Below are 13,974 nucleotides of genomic sequence, written 5' to 3'. Positions count from 1 at the left end.
ACCGTCGCCCAGCGCGCCGCATTATTCCGCACGATTCGTTACAATTTCCGGTAATCAACCAATATTCTCGCGGGATGTGCAAATTCGTTTTACAGGCGTTCATTTTCGCTGAAAAACGGAGATCGCAGTCAATACGTTAACTACTCGATTAACGACGTTGAACGACATTAATTGTTACCTAATTGAACATTTTGCGACGCAGGTATCTGGCTAATATCTTTTATCGTTTATTTAAAGTATATAGCGGCAAGACTACAAGAGTTTTCAGTAACAAAATTTGCATTATACGTTAAGAAAATTGTACTTATTTTTGTATCGAAATATTAATTATTGTTATTTAAATTGAATTAAAGATTTTATCTGCAGTTATTTGCTTTGAAATAAATGTAAATTTAACACAAATGTAAAAAATAGATAGGCATTGAATTTTATTTCTGAAGATTCAAAGCTCCATATCAAAGCATAGTTCGATCGTTAATTGACTCCATCATAATCGCATAATTACGCCATTAAGCGTGCCCACGCTGCTTTATCATAGGTCCCCTATTAGACACCAACGGTTAATTAAATGTTCGTACTCGGAAAGTCGAGCGGCATTGTGTTACATAGTACGGAAATTATGTTAAGCGGGGTTTCATGTTCCGGCGAGGTGGGCGACTGCAATTAAGCGCATCTTGCGCCGCATCGCATCGAACCGGAACGAGAGAACGCAGGCCGTGAACGGAGATGAGAGTGGAGGGCATGCAGGGCGGGAGGGTGGAGCGTTTAACTTCGTTTTCACGTTACCCTTAACGACGTTAAAATCGCTGTGACAATCTATCGCCGGGGCAATATCGTTAAGCCGTCTATCGTTACACCCGATAGATTTCACCCCGCATCGGTGAAATTCATCTTTGTTAATGGACTGTTCCTTGACTAACGGAATAGCGAGGGAATATCCGGCCGATACGCGCGACGTGTGGCGATGACGAGCTCGTTCGCACGAGAGAATTCGCCATACAAAGGAGATTAATTTGAAACACTGTTATACACGTCTGACAAATCGCGATTCTAAATCCCACATTATTATTGGCATTTTATTATATTACCATCTGTTTTTTATATTATCTTTCATAGTACAAAGTGATGATGCATTCGAAATGACGTAAATATAAAACGCATAAAAAAATTGATTTGGTAAAAATAACCTTTGCTAAATTTAGCATATATTTTAATTTTATAAATATTGTTTGCAGAGAATATATAATAGCTCGATATTCCACTATTAAAAACTAGGTTGTTGCAAATTGCTTATCTGGACCATAAAGCTTCTCAAGCATTCTTCCTTTTCCTCCTTTCTTTGTTTTCCGTTAGAACTTACTCTTTATAGCTTGATTCTGATATTACTTCCAGCGCTTCGAATAAAATTCAGCAAAATTTGATAAATAATTTAACAATCTTCTCTATCTCTATCTCTTCGTCTTATTGCTTCTCTTCTTTATCTTATTATTATTATCATGCAAAATTTACTCCATATACTTACGTTTATGCTGTAGAGCAATCTATGATAGAGCAACACTGTCATATATATATATATATATATATATATATATATATATATATGCACACGGAAGATATTTTCTATATATATGTATTGTGTATGTATATATATGGTCTTCCATATATCTGGGTTAAAATAATTAACATATCGTATAACGATACGGGGGTACGCTTCCGTGGGAGCCCCAAGAGGGTAATTTCTTCCCCCGAATGTATCCCGGGATAATTCGAAGCGCGCTTCCTTAACGCCCTCATCCCGATAACGGGTTATCGAGTTGCCGCGTATTGTTAGATTACGTAATTTGAGTTTAATCTCCGCGTAATTAGGGATGTACATCTATACGGTCGAGTATACGGTAGTTTGCCGCGTCGCGTCGCGTCGGGGGAACGGATGGCGGAGATACATTATGCAACTTGCACCGCTCGACTCGCGTCCCGTCGCGTTATCGTCGTGTAATAACGTAAGACTGGTATCGATTTTTTAACGCAACTTTTTGGGATAATAATTCCCTGGGATAATAATTATCAGGCGTGTAATGAGAGTACAAGTGTGATATATTTTTTTATACAAAATAGATTTTTCAATAATCTTCTTGACATTTTTAAAACACTTGAGTCACTTGATCGTTTTCGCGTATGCAAATCCTCGCTCGTTACTTTTTTTTTATCTTTAATATAGCGTTTCTCAAACATTACTCGGGATATTTATCGAAAGGATTAATGGGCCAGCTTAATCGTCTTGTCGCGACGATACAAGATACACTGGCTTTCATGATATTGCCGCAGGTTGTTCCGGTGCGCCGACACCGTGTCGGTTAATCGCTTCGAAGCCGCTTCGGCGAGACCGCTTAAACTCGCAAACTCCGATTGCGTTATTCCGGAACTTTAGCGAGTCGCAATTGCGGCGACGATATGGTCGGGACTAGCCTAACTTTTTGGATTTATGTGATCACGATCTCCGTTTAAATCCACAGAGATTGATCGGTCCAGCTATAGTTGTGCCCCGAATCAAATCGATATCCGCGCATGAAGCGGAAGATGTTTACACATCAGGTTATCGTAGAATTGATTGAATGTACATTACGTACATTATACATTATTCTAATTATTTTTTTTATGAATTGTTATCAAAGTGTTATATATTTTCTAAATAAAGCAATTTATTTGGTATTAAATATTGTCAAAAAAGAGAAAACTTGCTAAATTATCAGAACATCTGAAGATTTATTAACCAAAATTGGATTTCCTTTATGGATCATTTAATTTTTATTAAATTGCACTTCTTATCATGTATAGCATACTTATATATAAAATTTTCATACTTCTCCAGAGCGCGGTTTCTTTTTTCGGTTTTTACCACTTGGCAATTAAGCAAACGTCTGAATAAAAGATACCCTTCGAATAATCAATTCTCTGTCTGTCGCGTGATGGAATTAATTCAAGTGCTGATTGCTAGTGAGTTAAACGTCAGACGAAGCCGCGCTTTAATCGAGCCCGCCTCCTCGCAGTTTCGCAACTTCGGAAGGCGGTGGCGGCGGCGGCTCTCGTTATCCTCATCCAGGGTGATGAAGACGACCCGATTCGGTTTGTCGGCAAAGTTCAACCACAAATGCCGACTGCGGTTCTGTTCACGACGGAATATTTCTGACTCAAGAATTGGCGAATCGCGCGAATCGCGCGAATCGCGAATTTCTATATTTGTAATCTACCAGACGATTCGAGTTCTTATTTTGTCTTTCGTAAAAGTCTCAGTTGGGCTTAAAACGTTTGCAAACATACCTTTCCGAGCTGTATAATAAATGAAATTTATTCTTTAAATTGAAATTGAGGCACAAAAACTTTATATCATTTATTCGTTTTTCATTTAAATCTTTGTATTGTTTACTGAATTCAGTATTTTGAAATTTGATTGATAATAATTGCTCTACCTTTATCCTAATTAGCCAAGTTAAAATGCGCGTGGGACACTGTAATCCCAATCCGTATAATGCATACCCTGCCAAGTACCGAGTGTTGGTTCATTATGCTCGAAGTCCGTATAATCATTTATTTAAACGCGACGTTCATGTCAATCCCATCGGCCATTTAATTAAATTCCACGGGGGCATGAAAATTATTTTGATGAGCGCGCTTGTGATGACGCGGCCGAATTGCGTTCTGTTTTGCACAATATATGCTGCAAATATGTATGCATTCGGCACACACGTTGCCGATTAATTACATTTAATGTACACGATGTAAATAAGTGACAGACGAATATTACGTATAATGATTTTAATAATAAAGATATACCTACATATATAGTAATATTGTGTCCAAAGTAAAATTAAAATACAAAACTCAAGGAAATTAAGATCTTGCACCTCTACAACACTTTCGAAATCAAAACTAAATTTGTATTTGATGTAATAGATACGAGTGTTTCTGTTCTATATAGTTACTTTCTACATTGTATTGTTACTCTTTGTTATTTAGAGAGCCTTGTATCTTTGAGGTTTTTTTCTTAATGACAAATATTAACGGTTATAAATTTATCCTTCTTAGAGTTATTCAATCACGATTCGATTAAATATTAATATAGTAATAATAACACGCGAAATATAGGATTTCCATTTGCTGTAATTAATTACGGTAATGACGTATGGACCATAATATGTCACTTTATTGCACGACTAAATCCCATGCGACTGAAAAAGGCTAAACCGGCTGTAACGTTCATTCGATCGGCCATTTATGCGCTTCATGAATAAATGAATAACACGCCGTCTCCGAGGTTCGTTTCGAGGAGGAAGTAGTTCATATCAACGCTCGTGCAGCTGGTCGAGCTAGAAACATGTTTATCCACTTTCTCGTTTGCATCTTGAAGTAAAGTCCCGCATCCGCAGCGGTTAATCTGCGGGGATTAATTATTTACGAAGCATTTTAACTGTTTATACTTGCAGAGAGAGAGAGAGAGAGAGAGAGAGAGAGAGAGAGAGAGAGAGAGAGAGACATCCCTCTTTGATTAGATTTCTTCTGGAAGAACTTACGCGAATCAGAATAAAATAAAAAAACTTAGCAAATTATGATAATTGCATTACGATTGCAATTTTTTTTATTTTACATATTTTCAACGTTTTTTATTTTATCTTATAATCTTTTAATATATCATTAATTCTGAAAACTATTTAAACTTTTTTTTGTCTTACATGCTAAATTTTATTTTATTATTAAATTCTGTGCCTGTATGTGTTAAAGTTTCATGTAATATTGTACATTTGAATGCGACCGCGAACATTTCGTGAACATAAGCAAAAGAATAAAATAAGAATGAACATCATTTAACATATGTATAAGATGTTAAATTATTCAACGTACGTTCTTCTCTATGACTCGATCGAGTCATATATATTGACTTCGCTAAAGATATAATAGCCGACGATATCATCTTGTCGGCCGCACCATCGTTTTCCTCTACTTGCCTTTATTCTTCTCGCGAAAAGACCTACTTAATCCTCTCTCGACTCCTAAATCTCTCCGTGCACTTAATTCGCCTCGTTCGTTCGCGAAGCCGCGAGGGGAGCGAAGGGGCGGTATAATGGCTTTAAAAAGCTCATGGGGAAAAGACGTGGCGGTGATTGTCTGGCGAGACGGAGAAGACGAGTAAAGGCTAAAGTAAAGCAGAGATTTTTGCCCGAGTAAGCGGCTTACGAAGACTATGTCGTAGCCTCTGAAGCGCGATATGTGTGTGAGATCGGTGACCCACAAGAAAGACGCGTTACAAATACGTTTTTGAAAGAGCGGCTTTCCCGGCTTGAAAAGGAAAATTTCCAGTTCGACAATTATAAATGGACGTTTTTTAATTGACATATAGATAATTCTGTACACGAAAAAAAAATGAAGTTGCTTCAATTAAACGTCGACGTCACGGGCTGCCCCACAAGAATATATAGTTAATTCAATTGGATATTATTGGACCAAATATTGAAATTATTAAAACAATTATCTGATGTTTTTTGTTCATTAATATTGATGTTGCATCAATAATTTTCATCTCAATAACGGATGCTGTTGATACATCATTTTTTTCCGTGTATAATACAAATATATAATGTGCTTATATAGACCTTTAGAAACATATAATACATTTTAATTGGTGTATACATTTAATTAATATAGATATAATATAATATAATATAATTTATACTGAAAAGGTTTAAATTTTAACTAAAATTTTTCGATAATAATTAGAAATTTTGTTTGAGGAATGTATATATACATACAATCACATGAGTTTGACATGAATTTGTTGCATCTAAATAATACTTTCCTTATTTTCAATTACTAATGATAATAATAATTATAAAAAACAGAAGTTTAATATAACCCAATAAAATATCTTAGTTGCTAAAATCGCTCAATCATTCTAATAACATTATAAGCAGCTATAATTTCTGAAACATTGCGGTTATCAAACTTGGTCAGGCAACTCACGTACAACAATGCTGTCCGTGGTTACGTGCGATCGCGACTCTGCCAAAACGATGCGAAACATCCCCACAAATTCTCCCTCGAAATTCCTGATCGGCTCACTCGATATCTCGGCTTCTCCCCTCTCTTCTTCTTCTACCTCTTTCTTCTTTTTTTCTGGCAAGGAAAGGCAATTCTGCCAGTCTTCGAAAGCTTAGGTACATAATGGAGATTTAAAATTTTCGATCCGCGTATGTCCGCGAAGAGAAGAAATTTAAATTTCAGATCAACCGCGTACGTTTTTGTTCGCGCGTTGAACTTTCGCAAAAAGAGAAATTGGCGGCGGAAAAAAAGAAAAAAAGAAAATCGGGGGAAAGAGGGGAAAGATTCCGCGGTGGCACGTCGATTTTTTCGTGGGTGAAATATCAATTTTGCAAAGGTGGGCGGAAAAATTTTAATTAAACATCGCCAGCGAGCGCGCTCAACGAACACGATTGAAAAGTTAGCTCGGACTGTTTTGTAGCCGTCGCTCTGCTCCGATACCTTCCAAACTTTAGCCAATTTTTTTCAATGAATTTAAATGTTCGTTTTTATGACATAATGTACTTTCTCTCTTATATTTCGAGCGCGGAAGTGTGCTCGACGAATTTCTCGTTGCAGCATTCCACAGCAGTTCGAAATATTAAATTAGCAATTGATACGAAGCGAGTTTATTAAAGGCTTAATATTTTTTTCTCAGCATCACATCTTCATTTATAGGATACTTTGAATTGAGTATATCTTATTGTTGCATCTTGCATATTTAAAATATTCTGCAGCGATATCAATGATGGTAGTTAAAATATTGGAATAAAATATTGACGTCCAATATGAATATACATATATGAATCAAAATTTTGCATTCAGAGTTACGGTGATGTGAAAATTTTGCTGATTTAAAAAAGCTGGTCGCTCGGGAAACATTAATATTACATTACAAAGCATTTATATTCTACATACATCTGCATACTGCATACACTTGTTCACTATAGCAATTCTTGAAAATCGTATGAATAACTAAATGCCATATAGATGCACAAGGAGAACAAATTTTGATGTCTGAATATTTTTCAATCGTTCAATTGGCAAACTGGCATTTTATAAACGCCAGACTTCTACCTATATATATTCTATATATGCATCCATTTTTTTCTTTCCCAACGTATTTATTAAAAGGACTTTTATTATAACATCTTTCATCGTAGTTAGTTTACCTTATTGAAATGAAACAGAGCTGCTGCTATGATTTGCGTTGAATTCTATAGTAGAATAATTTACACAGAATAATGTATTCTCAAATATAGAATTCGAAAAGACATACGGTTATATCAAGAATTATGAAGACATTTTTGAGTTAAAGCTGTCGATATACAGAGCTGGGAAATTGTGGGTTGAACACCTTTGGCATTTATCCCTTCGTGTAATATACATGCTTGGAGGCTTTTCTCACGCACATTCTCGCTCGCTCGCGTTAATCCATATTCTTGCGCGCCGGAGTTGATTCTTATTCTTATACGAGGCCTTGCGCAAACGCTCCTAATCCGCGCATCAAACGCGGCTTATGCCCGCCGGCGAGCAATTTCGAGAGACTTTGGGAGAATTCGCCGCGCACTCGCGTACATGGCATACTTAAGCAAACGCTTAAAATGGCAAATCCCGAACCGTCGGCGAAGTTGGACTATAGTTTTAGTTTCGCAAAAGCCACACACATCGCCCTCGTAATCTCTCGTGACCTATCGCCGTTATGTTTTCTCACGTCTCCAGAATAATGTCTCGTTCCCGACGCGCGCGTATATCGATTGTCCTAAATCTCACGTTACGAATTTCGGCGTTCGCCTGCTCATTTGCGCGCGAGAATTCATTCCATTTATATCATTTCTCATTTCTCTGAACTCTATTACAGCCCTTAGTATATCTGAAATCTTTTTTTTTAAATTTTTTAAATCAAATTAAAAGACATAATATAAGCAACAGATTACGATATGTTATATACTATGTACTATAATATACTATATTATTTTGCGTGTATATAAAAAATTGGACACAAATGTTTCGTAACGATATTTGCGTGAAAAAAAATCAACGTGGCAAAAAGTGTGGTCTTTCAATGGCATTGGAATTAATAAAAGTTGATGAGTATCGGTTTGGAACTATGTCACCGTCAAATCAGAGATATGATATCGTAAAACAAAAATAATATTGGAGATGACAGATTGTCTCTCTGATCTGGTTGCGTATAAAATTCGGTATGCGATATATATGATATTTTACGCACGCGCTTAAAGGTGACCGATTTGGATTCCATTATAAATGATGAAAATATTATTTTTATGATTTAAAAATAACTCACGCAATAAAGAATTGAAACTTTTTTAAAAGTATGTTGATTCTATTAATTACAAAGAACGCGCGGCTTGAAAATTTTAGTTTGTATACCTATTTATATTATGTCATAAAATATTATTTTATTTTTAATGAACAATCATTGAAGCGTAATTCTGACTTCCCGTCGTATACACGATGTTTAATACGCTTTATTGTATCTCCATATTGCATATTGAGTTATATGGATGTCGGTGCGGATTGCGGATGCAAATTAGCTTTTTTGATGCTGCCAATCATTATTCGCGCATGCATGTCAGTATTAATAATCGCGTAAGGTCAGAAACGAACGTTCAGAAACCACTAATTTGCTGAGAGTGCCTTTCGACAAGGGCAATTTATCGATTAACAGGGCAGAAATTGACAGTAATTTATCGCATGATTAAATTTAAACAACGTTTAATATGGTTAATCTCTTAGAAATTAATATTTAAAATATCATGCTACCTCCAAATGTTTTATTAGCTATTTTATTACGAGATATTCTAGAAAAAAAAACTGTTTTCTAGTTTCAAAGCCTTCATTAAGTTTGCGTAATCAGCTCAAAGTTATTCATGTAATTAATGTAAATCAGTATTATCAATTAACACTTAATTACCAATTCTATCTAACGAGAGAGATAATATCTAGATCCAAATTCTATTGAAAATTTGTACAACTATTCAAGATTATTCATAGAGTTATCGTAATTAATGGTACATGTATATAGTTGGTGGTTTTATTTGAAGATAACGTTTCGTGTTAGCATACAAAGTTTATGCACAACTGGTTTATAACTCCCTATTGTATACACTTTGAAACTGACAGAACGTTTTTACGAGATCAAAATACTCATCGAACGAGAAACACGATGCCGTTCGTTGATGCCGAGGAGTTAATTCGATCAAAAAAGCCTTTATGTAAGCTATGTAGGCATACTTGAAGTACATTGGTGGCATACACGACGTTAACACGATAATAATATCGCTTCACTATGCAGCTATTTCTGCTACGTTTCTAGGAAAAGCTATAATTAATTAAATTAATGTCGGTTGCTTCTAGCAGACACCATCAAGATGTCGTGAAAGATGCGTATCGAATCTTAGCTTAAAGACTATCAAAGTGCAAGATCTTATCAAACGGAGACCATTAAAGTAAATGAAAATGTTGCCTCTGAACCTTATCTCGCCGGGAGAATTAAAAGTTGTTAAACTTTCGCTTTGTTGAATTAATTACATTTGCCGTTTCATCTTTCCTGCCATAATGACAAAGTTCTTATGATATTTTATGATGAATTTAGTTTCTCTCACGTGCGCACTAAGTAAATCGTTACGCGAGGGCGTTTTATATGTTTGTTTAATAATGACTGTCACTTATTATAATTCTTGTTATGATCCCTATCTGCCTCTGCCTCTTTATAATTTTATATAATGCGAAATCATGTGTCGATATTTCGAACAATATCAGATTGACTTATAGCAAATTCGGTTGGACGCACCAGTGCGCACTCATTGTCAGTGCACATTAACGCCGTCGTACACAAATCAAAGTGTATATGTTTAATATAAATGGATTAAGTCACGAAATCCTCAATATTTTTTATATTGTACTATTTGGTAAGATATGTATTAGGCATTTTATTAGTCGAAATATTTGCATTTGACTTTAAATATTAGAGATTAAATCAGTGTACAACAGTTCTAATGTGCACTGAGTGCGCACTGGTGCGTCCAACCGAACTCGCTATTAGTCAAAATTGCTGTCAAAATTGCATTGGTAAGTACCTACTCGGAATAGCTTGCTAAATCGGAATATTAATTGTGAGAAGGAGAGAGAAGAATATATATATCGTGATATACACACACAAACACACACACACATAGTACCATATCCTAGACGTTTCCATCCAGTTAATTCAATTGCGAGACACTTTGTGACTCCAAGGACGTCTCCGTCGTAGAGCTCCATTGAAAAGTGATCGATCGATTGGATCGAATCTCGTTTCTTTCAGGAAATCAAAGACGCGACGCGGGCGAAGTTCTGAAAGGTTGTTTAATGTTCTCCGAAGATGTAACGTACGATGCGTTTCGTTTATGAAGAAAAATTACGAGCAACATAAATTATGTCGCGACTTATTAAACAATTATTTTGTATTTGCCTTTGAGTTTAGTTTATCTACATATTTTTTAATATGTTTCGCTGCTAATTAAAATGTGAGATAAACGGCTATTTGGCTATTTATGAGCCAATAATGGTTTAATGAACTGTGTGTCTTCCTTCTTAATATTCAATAAAAAAGCTATAATTTACCGAGATATTGAAGCGGATAAAAAAGGATTTTCTATATTTAATTTAATTTTATTTAATTTTAAATAATAAAAAATACATTTTAAAAATAAAGTAACAAAAAATTATGCTCTAAGTTTAAGTTATATAATTTATAATTTAAGAATTATATTCTGTATTTAATCTTGAAATTAATTTCTCAACTAAGTATATATACATTTCAAACTTTAATATTCAAAACCTTTGAGAAATCTTTATTCTAATTAGCAATATGTAAATGTTTATCTAAAATTTATAATTACTAAAACTCGAGATTTTCATTATGCACAAATAGCTTGACATCAAATTGAAATTGTTGTCCTTTGTATCACTGCTTTGTATCATTGCTATGCAATTAGCAGTTATGACTTAAGCTAAGGGAAGATGCGATATTGCCGAAATTAATTAACCAAGGCTGTCGATGTAACTATACCTCCAATTAAGGTAATCGACCGAAAGATCTATTTCAATTATCGAAGACGATCCATTAGGAATCGAAAAAAGTTGGCTAGATTATCTCGCGGTCATCGTACGTAAATTTATGAGCTCGAATGTTCCGAATAATAATATCGTGGACTAACTAAGCGACGAAGGGTTCCGAAAGAAGGTTTTGGTAACGGTTATCTTCTGCAAGCTTGTCGATACGTATGCTTATATATGCATGGTGAACGGACTTTGGAATTTCGCCACGGAAATTTGGTTGCACACTGCGAACCAGACTGGCGAAACGTGCCATGTTATATCATATATGCAACGTATCGCATAGGGCTGAACTTGCCCCGGCTAAAAATCTAAAAAGCACACGTTCTGCGGCATACGTTCTGCAGCACACTTCTCCGGTCATCGTAATAATAAAAAAAAATGCAATTTCTGAAAAACGATATTAGATATTCTGTTAATTTGATTTAAGCGTTTTAGCGTACTAAAAATATAAGGAACATCAAAGAATACAATATAATATAATATATAAATGTTATATGAAACCGATATAAATATATAACAATTTTATTTTTTAAATGAGATATATATTATTACATGTATCTCATTTATCTTATAATTTTCTCGCAAATGGAATTAAATTCATAACACGTACACAGTGTGATTAGCGCAGTAATTCGTTCTCGCGAGCTTATTACTTTATTACCGCGGGATTTATCATTCGTCGCGTTTGAAGCTTTCGCGGTGAGCGAATTAAGCGACACGCGTAAAATCGCTCGCGAACAGACAAAAGTTATCATAATTGCATTGTTACTGTGCGTCACGCGCGACATCATTTCCCCGCTTAATTATAGAGGAACTTAGTTTCGAAGCTGAAAGCCGTACGCGAAAGTACAGAATGCCGCTAATTCTAACACGGGCCAGGCGATGATTTACTATGAGAGTTATCGCGGGTGTGCACTTACCGCGGTGTAAATTATTACTCGCGCTGATAACAACTGCAGAATTGTTGAAACTCCGCAACACATTTGCAATGAATTTTATGTGATTCGTCATGAAAGCCGTCCAATTTCCGCCGAAAATTTCGGCGTGAACTTTGCTCCACGATGAGACAAAACGCGAAATGATCGTAAATTTTAACCGCGTTATTATGCTTCCATCACGATCTGAGTTTTACGAAACGATGAGAGAATCTTGGGTAATTTTACATAGAAAAGAATTTTTTAATTTGTAACAAGACAGTTCTTATGGTAATTAAAGACAAATCATTTCTCGATAAGAAATGGCTTTAATTTCTTTAATAGTTTATTTTCTCATATAAGGCCAAGAATTGGGAAGGGAAAATGTCGGTAAGCATTTTGTGCCGATATATACATCGTCATATCGTCTTTGCGCAAACAAAGGAGGGGCGTGATAGAGCTGACTTTAATTAATTGAAATGCACCGGGGAGCGATATCCGAAGGAGATTATAAAGCGACTCTCATAATGGGATATTCTTTGCGGTTTTTATTGCGTCCGCTATCGCACTGCGACACATAGCTTATTATCTATATATAAAGTATTTGCAACGTCTATTTGCGATACGCGATTGGTTTGAACATTTTACACCGCAATTCCCAGGAAACTAATTTGAACGTTCTTTAACATTTTTCATTATACACTTCATCGTTTGGCATTTAATCATCGCGTTTATTCTTCGAACAGCACTATTGTGTGCTGGTCGTAGTTTTCATTAATATACGGAGAGCACGTTTAAGAAGTCATAATACGTCAACGTATTCATGATTGACCAATAAAATTCTTGTATGTAAAATATAAATATAAATTCTGTACCGAAGTGTGTTGTATGTAAATGGAGTGTTTAACGTTTTGTGGCGTTGTGTGTTACGGTCGGTTTCATATACGATCGATTGTTATCGCCGTCATCGCGAATCGGCGTGCTCGTTCTGACGGATTAATTGTCTCGCGCTCGGGCGATAATTATTCATAGTGCAATACCACCAACTTGCGGCAACTTGCGGCACGCCATTAGAATTCATGCTGCATTACAAACGCGAAGTCGGACGAGCGAGCTCCGACGAGCGCGACATGAGGATCGATAAAATCCTTTCTCGTATTCTCGCGTGCCACGGAAGGAAGGAAGGAAGGAATGGAATGTGTGTACGGGGCCCGCTTATCTCGTTATCATCTATGTACATTCGGATCGATGAAAGGTCAAGGACGCACTCTGTTTTTCTCCACCTGCCTTTCTTCTTTGTCTTCGCGAGCGAGGTCGAAGCGTTTTTCAGAAGTCTTGGCAAGAGCCGGGATTGCATTTTAATTGCGTTTATGCCACAAACCTTGGTTATTAAATCGCGATACCGTTGTTAATGTTTCCGTGGAGAAAGATTTATTATATCAAAGAGATATGGTCTAAAAATTCTAAAATATTCATAAATTGAAAGTGCAAGAGCGAAATTCAGACATCTTTATTTTATTTATTTTGCTTATACACTTTAGTTTCATTTTTTTAGTCTTCCTAATTTTATAAGAATTTAGGTTATTATCGCAAAAATAAATGAAAAAAATTTTTATGGCCCGTATACGATTAGTGTACCCCTGTGCGTGTGAGATTTTAGCTGATGTAACATAAATTTTGGAAAATATATATACTGTTTTGCTTTGGCATCTCTTAAATATAAAGTGTGAATATAAAACGGAGATAAAAGACTAATTGTCGATAATTTCCAGAAACTACAACTGGAGATAAACGAATTATACCTCCTTGGATGTTAAATGCATTACAAGAGTGATTCACCGTGGCCCTAAATTATTTCTCTCTT

The 13,974-nt window shown here is 35.6% G+C and overlaps 1 protein-coding gene across 1 annotated transcript in view; it reads left to right on the top strand.

Annotated features, from left to right (window-relative positions):
* LOC143908631 (adhesion G protein-coupled receptor E3) overlaps window positions 1–13,974 on the top strand; it is a 74,312-nt gene that overhangs the window by 10,579 nt on the left and 49,759 nt on the right. The window lies entirely within an intron of this gene.

This window comes from Temnothorax americanus, unplaced genomic scaffold, assembly GCF_048541705.1.
Source record: "Temnothorax americanus isolate GAGA-0224 unplaced genomic scaffold, ASM4854170v1 Scaffold11, whole genome shotgun sequence".
Lineage (NCBI taxonomy): Eukaryota > Metazoa > Arthropoda > Insecta > Hymenoptera > Formicidae > Temnothorax > Temnothorax americanus.
Note: the sequence above shows the minus strand (reverse complement) of the source record. Positions and strands in the feature narration are given on the sequence as shown.